The sequence below is a fragment of the Castor canadensis genome, chromosome 2, assembly GCF_047511655.1.
Source record: "Castor canadensis chromosome 2, mCasCan1.hap1v2, whole genome shotgun sequence".
Lineage (NCBI taxonomy): Eukaryota > Metazoa > Chordata > Mammalia > Rodentia > Castoridae > Castor > Castor canadensis.
This window is the reverse complement of record NC_133387.1, coordinates 125,162,836-125,170,139: the sequence shown is the minus strand read 5'-3', so window position 1 is coordinate 125,170,139 and position 7,304 is coordinate 125,162,836. Positions and strand designations below refer to the sequence as shown.

General features: G+C 37.2%; 1 pseudogene; it reads right to left on the bottom strand.

The window, feature by feature from the left end:
• Window positions 1-897: 897 nt before the first annotated feature.
• Window positions 898-1,807, bottom strand: LOC109678153 (olfactory receptor 4F3/4F16/4F29-like; annotated as a pseudogene).
• Window positions 1,808-7,304: the final 5,497 nt, after the last annotated feature.

Here is a 7,304-nt window from a genome sequence, read left to right as displayed (position 1 = left end):
ATAAAATATGTGGAAAAAAGAAAACAAACAACAAATGCTGGTGGGGATGTGGGGAAAGAAGACATGTATAAATTGTTGGTGGGTAAGTAAGTTAGTTCAATCACTTTGGAAATCTAAATAAAGGCTGCAAAATGGCAACATGAACTGCCATTTGATGGCCCTACTGTGCCACTCGTGATTACACACCCAAGGAAACAAAGTCAGCATAGAATGGAGATACTTACTTGCTCATGATTTCTGTGACACCATTCACAATAGACAGTGCTCATCAACAGATAAATGCATGAAGAAAATACATACATGCAATGGAGTATTACTAAGCCAGTAAAGAAGAACATAACTATGTCAATTGGAGAAAAAAGGATGGAAGTGAAGACCACCATGTTAAATGAAATAATCCAGCCAGAAATTCAAATATCATGGTTTTCTTCTAGGCATAATCTAAATTTTTTAAAGACATGAAATTAGAGGTAATCAATGGGAGTGGATGCAAGAGAGGGTAATGGGGGTGAATATGGTCAAAGTGCATGAGATGCACGTGTGAAAAAGTCATAATGAAACTTAGTATTCTATGAAACAATAATAATAATAATAAAATAGTAGGAAACAGCAGATAATATGTAAATACATAGATTCCATCAAAGATAATAATAAACTAAAAATTTTGTGACAAAAAGTAGCTAAAGAAATCCAGCAAGAAATAACTATAATTGCCACATAATTAGAACTCCCTCTGAATCAACATAAGTTTGACTTAAGGTTTTTATTTAAATCTTATTTCTTTTACTAGTATTCTTAAAAAGTATGATAATGCTCTTTATAATTGTGCCACACCAGTGCTACTAATTCTAAAATGTCACAAACAACTCATGTGATTATCAAGACCTTATTACCATTTTAAGAAATCTTTACAAACATCATCAATGGTTTGAAAATTCTCATTGTTGCTGCCTTCATCTCTTTATTCCTGAATGTATAAATGACTGGATTCAGAAAAGGAGTGAGAACTGCATCACAAACAGCAAGAAATTGTCTATCTGTGAATAGGAGTGTGGCCATGTGTAAACAAACAGAATTGGACCAAAGAACAAAATGACCACAGTAATGTGAGCTGAGAGAGTGGAGAGAGCCTTGGATGAGCCACCCGAAGCGTGCTTCCAAACAGTGAACGGATGAAGACATAGGAGATGAGAAATATGAGGAAGGAGCCCACACAGATGAACCCACTGTTAACAGTGACCATGAACTGTAATTTGTAGGTATCTGCACAGGCCAGTCTGAGAAGCCAAGGGAGGTCATAGTAAAATCTGTCCAGTACATTCAGACCACAGAAGGGTAAATTAATCAAAAAGGCCAACTGGAATAGTGAGTGAATAATGCCAAGGCCCGAGGCAGCAGCCAGAAATAAAATGCACACCTAGGAACTCATGATGGTCAGGTAGTGCAGAGGCTTACATATGGCCATGTATCTGTCAAAGGCCATGGCCATGAGCAGCACCATCTCCACACCACCTATGATGTGGATGAAGAAGATCACGTTGTGGTTTTTGAAAAGATCACAAATCATCTTGGGGGAGGTGACAGAGCAGGCTCCCAAGTCAATGAAGGAGACACCAGCCAACAGGAAGTACATGCAGGAGTGTAAGTGAGGGTCAAAGGTCACAGGAAACACAATGAGGTTGTTTCCAGTCACACTTGCCACATAGAGCACAGAGGAGAACACCAGACGCAGGAGCTGGATTTCCAAGGATTGATTGCATCCCAGGAACACAAACTCAGACACCACTGAGTGATTCCCTCCATCCATTGACCCAGCCAGCTGGGCTGCAGCTAAACTTTTGAGGACTAAGGGAAGAAGTGAGAAGGTATGATTGTTGGTGATGATAGCGGTTTGTGTTTTTTAATGCATTTCTTCACACATGCTCAATAATGCTAGTGATGGTGATGATGATGATGATATGATGTCCAAAGCATAATCCCAGTGCATATATCATAAATTGAACTACCTGAAAGCATCTCATAGCCTGAAATTAATGTGAGAATTAGAGAACTACAGTTTCATAGGAGCTTACACAAGAGATAGAAGATACAAGCAAGTAAAAATATTTGCAAATGAAAAAAGAAGAATGTAAGGCAAAATCGTTAAATTGTCTTCAAATGGAAACTAGATAGCTGTCCATATTATGTCTGACTCTATTTTGTCATCTTGAGTCATTTTATTCCCATTTTCTTCATAAAATTTTTTACAGACATATTTTGAACAGAGGCATTTACTGTAATTAATTGATGGATCTCCATGCAGGAGTGAGTGACCTGAATCTTGAGATGGAATGAATTAAAGAGCTATTGAGTAAATACTAAGATAGGTAAGACTAAGGACCATGGGATATTAGAGTCAGCCAGACTGTGGGAATCAGTATGTTGAGCTCTATCAAAGCTAGCTTCTTCTTCATTGTGCTTTATCATATACATGGCCCTTCTGAATCTTCACATCTGTTAAAAATTATTGACACAAAATTACCATCTTAACCATTTTTAAATGTATAGTTCCATAATGTCACATATGTTCAAATTATTTGAAATATATATTCCAAACCTTATTTTATGATAATTTTTAAAAATTCTGTGCCCATGAAAGTTTAAACAACAATCCCTTTCCCCTTTGGTAACCACATTCTACTTTTTCTCTCAGAGAATTTGATTACAAGCAGCACATCAATGGAGTCATACATTCTTTGGCTTTCTGTCACTGGCACATTTAACTTAGCATAATGTCCTCACGGTTTCCCTATTGAATCTTCCCATTTGTTTCAAGTTCCATCAAGATCTGCTGAGCAAGCTGGGCATGGTGGTACACATCAGTCATATCAGCACACTGGAGGTTGAGGAAGGAAGGTTACTAGTTTGAGGCCAGCCTGGGCTACATAGGGAAGCCTTTTCTAAAAACATATTACACCGAGCCCTGTAATATCCACACCACTCAACAACATTCCCTCTAGACCCTAAACGTGGTCCTGCACAATTTTTCCAGGCCTAAGGAATGTGCAAATATTTACCATTTTACCCTAGTTTCTGCTAAAGTATATGCCAATGTGGCTACATACAATGTGAAATACATCTGTACTTGTCTATGTATCTTATGTTGTTTTTTATGACTATTTGGAGACAAACATCAAGTTTTTCTTCATCATTACCTCAACCTCATCTACACCGTCCCTTTTGCTGCTCAGTAGTATCTCCCTTTAAAGTATTTTCTTTTATTATAACCTGCACTGATTATTTTGTACAATCATATTCTAATGTCTGACATCATGCAAGTAGGTTGTATCTCCAAGATCATTCATACTTTCAACACCTTAGCTTGTTTTTAAATGAAAAGTATAACAAACATCAGTAAATAACAGAGGGAGGGCACCAGAGTTTTCTCCTTGTCTTTGATCCTACACACCAAAAGTTGATGCTAAAAGGTCAATAACTTTAACACTTAAGTGTTTGCTTGTTTAAGGGTAGAGAGAACAAAGGAGGGTGGAAGTGTTTCATTTCTCTGTGTCTATATATCCCATAATGAATTCCTAGTAGAGACTCAGCTCAAAAGACAGCTCCTGAAGTTTATTCCCTTAGGAGAAACTGAGATGCAGAACAGTTTTGCTGACATCCTCCTTTGGCAGTCAGAGCTTCAGAAATTAGAATAATATTCTCAGAAAAAGACCTGCATAACTTATGGCTTCATCTCAATATATCTGTGTGTCTCATTCCCCTCATAAGCTTTTGCCATGTCCCCACCCTAATCTTGGTGACCAACACTCAGCTGAGTCTCTGCATGCTCAATTAATCCAAATGATTGTGGTGTCACCTCTGGAGTCCACAATCCAAAGGCTAGAAGGACACATTTTCTTCTCTTCAGTTCTCACAAATCTGTGAGCTGGTTCTGGGAACAGGGATTACACATCCAGCTCAACATAGCAGGGGCAGGCAGAATGAAGAGGACTGGTGGGAAGGAAACACATGGATGGATGACTAAGGTGCTGGTTGGAAATCCAGAAACACTCTGTCACTGACAGTAGGAAGTCAAAGCTTTGGGTTGAGAAAATATGAGAATCCAGTGGACTCACATAGCTACTTCAATGCAAGCAATGACTTTTTGTCTGGTGTTACCAATAGTTAGTTGAAATATCTGAGACTCAAACATGGAAACTGAATTGCTCATATTCACACAACAGGCAGAACTCAGGACTGGAACACATGTCTCTGGAGTCTTGATCCAGAAATTACAGACCTATAGAAAATAACCCAAGAGAAGGAGTGAAAAATGAAAACTCAGAACGCAATTTGTGGGTTAAAACTAACACCAGGCACACATATTGTAAACCAATCACACACTTTCTATTATTTGCATTAAATTGTGTTGCATCACAATAATAAATTCATCACAATATGTGATAATTATCAAGAACAAACTGTACATCAGTGAGATATTTTATTGCTGCTACATTATGTGTCCATTCATCATTTCATTGCTCACCTGAACAGTCTCAACAATGGTAAAATATTTAAAGGTACATTTTTCATCACATTATCTTTTCTGCCTCTAAATTTTTACTCTTCTCAAAAACCAGTGAAAATTCTAAATTATTCACAATGCTTTTTTGACAATTCCATTCGTAGTAAGGTTTTTTCTAACTTCTATAAGTCACTTAATGAACCAGTTAGACACCAATCAAATACATATTGCCTATGATATAAGGCCACAGACAATGTATGTTGTACAAGTAGTTGGAAAAATTGTCTGCTGAATGTGTGAGGAAAATGTAAAAGAAGTTCAATGGAAAGGACCAATGTTACCTAGAAACTTCAAGAACTTCAGGGAGAAGGAATATGAGAGGGAGTAACAAAGTAGGAAACAGTTAGATCTATAATTTGGAGGATTTCTTACTCTTTGCCATGATGTTTACATTTGTCATTTGTATGGCATTCAATGCTCACAGCTGGCCATGAAAGTCAACAAGTAGTTCTAGTATGGAAGATTGATTAACAGCACCACCACACTACGAAAGCCACAACTCAAATGCTATCTTCTCTCCAGCATCTCTTCAAATAGGCTCTACATGCAGAGAAGAATTTTTCACATCTCAAAGTTAATGCTAATCAGTTAAATAACTAGTAGTCTTTATTCACCGGCACCCAATCCTGCACAAAATATACCTTGCTTGCAAGTGGGAATAAACTTTCCTTTGTAGACCTATAGCCAACGCTCAACTTCATGAAGTTTTAGCAACAATCTAAGAGGCAGAAAAAATAAGGAAGAGAGAAAGTAGAAAGAAAATTAAAAGAGAGATAAGGAAGGAAAAGAGAAATTAAAAAGATTTGCATGATGATTAGAAAGAAAGAATGCACAGATGGAATGGAAAACCTCAGGAAAACAGATAACAGTAAATGTGGTAGTAAATGAGATATTAGTGGCAGCAACAAAGTAGAAAACACCTTGGCTTATAATGCACAGAATCTTTACTGTCAAACATGACACCTTACATTTTTCATTTGTTTTTATCTTATTTTTAATTGTTGTATTATTGTTGTACTGGGGGTACATTCTGACATTTATACATTTCTTGCAATATATCATAGTTGAATTCACCCCTCTATCATTCTCCTTATTTTCCCTCTGCCCCCATTCCTGGACTAGTTTCAACATGTCTCATTTTTCCATTTTCATACAAAATATCTCCCTACATTCACTGTCCTACCTTATTTCCTTATGTCTCCACTCCTACACACAGGGACACTGAGAAAATCCCAGTCAAAAGCACCAGTACCCAGTCTTGATGTCAAAGAAATAAGTACAGAGCTTTTATTGTACTGATTTTTAAGTTTTCTTTTTCCCCTTTTTATTTAGTAATTTTAACTTCATTACTAAAACTTTCTTATCTTTATTCTCAGTCTCTTCACTTTCCCTCCTTTTATTATGCTACAATCTAGTGCTATCTTCCTCCCTCTTCTTCTCTTCCAAATACCAATCTGCTTAGCCTTTTCTTGACCCACTAACCGCTCCTCCAGCTATTTTTTTCTGCCTTTTTCTTCTATTGTATCCTCCTGTTATCAACCACCTCTCTTTGCCTCCCCCTAACTTTCACCCCACTGCCCGTACCTCCCCCCCCACTCACCACTGGCTGAATTGTCTACTGTACCAACCTTACACATCCCTCCATCCATCCTATCTCTCTGCAATCCCTGACACAAGCACCCTCCACAACAACAACTGAGCTACACCCAAACAAACATAAAGACCCTAATACCCTCTAACTTCCATACCCCATGCCCCCTTTCCCCAACCCCCCAGTTCTGCCTTTGCCCCTGGCCATTTTTTAATTACCTAAGTATCTATATATACCCAAATAAATATTACCCCCAAATTCCCACTGCTTATAAATAATATCATCAAGGGGTTCATTATATATTATGTAAATAGCTGGCATTGAATCTGTGAATTTGTTATTGCAAATTTATACCTCCAGGTCAGGGAATAGAAATAGCACATAAACCTAGCTAAAAGCTAAGTTAGTCACAGAACAGTAATTAAAACTAGGGAAAGATAAAGGTGATTATAACCCTCAAGTAGTCAATCAATAACATAGAAGCACAGCACAAAATAGAATATGAGGTGAAGAAGAAAGCAAGGAAATACAACCCCTAAAAGGACAAACCATTCACTAGAGGATTTAGTGGAAAATGAAATCAATGGGTACATAGTAGCTGACAAAGTAGAATGATGGTAAGTATGCCCAAGGAGCTCAATGGAGGCCCATAAGGACATGCTCAGAAAGTAGCTCATAAAGGACTTAACAGAGCTGCTCATGGTGGAGCTTCAAGAGAAGCCTAAAGAGAACATACAAAAATCAACTCAAAGAATATCAAAACAACACAAATAAAAACCTTGAGAAGACACAGAAACAAGTAAGTGAACCTAGAGAGAACTTAAAAACTCCAAAAGAAATTAAAGAGACTATAACAAAGAGATATATGAAGTAATGAAGACAGCACAAGATATGAAATAGGAGTTCAACAAAGGTATGGAAAACCTCAGAATAAAAAAATTAAACAGAAATCCTAGAAATAAAAATTTCCTGAAGTCAAATAAAAAAAGCAATTGAAAGTTACTCAGCAGACTACAACAAGTGGAAGACAGAATTCAGGGCTGAAAGGCAAAATAGATATCCAAGAAAAAACAGAAGAATTCTTATTCAAAAGACTCAAGAACTGTGAGAGGAATATGCAAAAACTCAGCAAGTCCATGAAAAGACAAAACC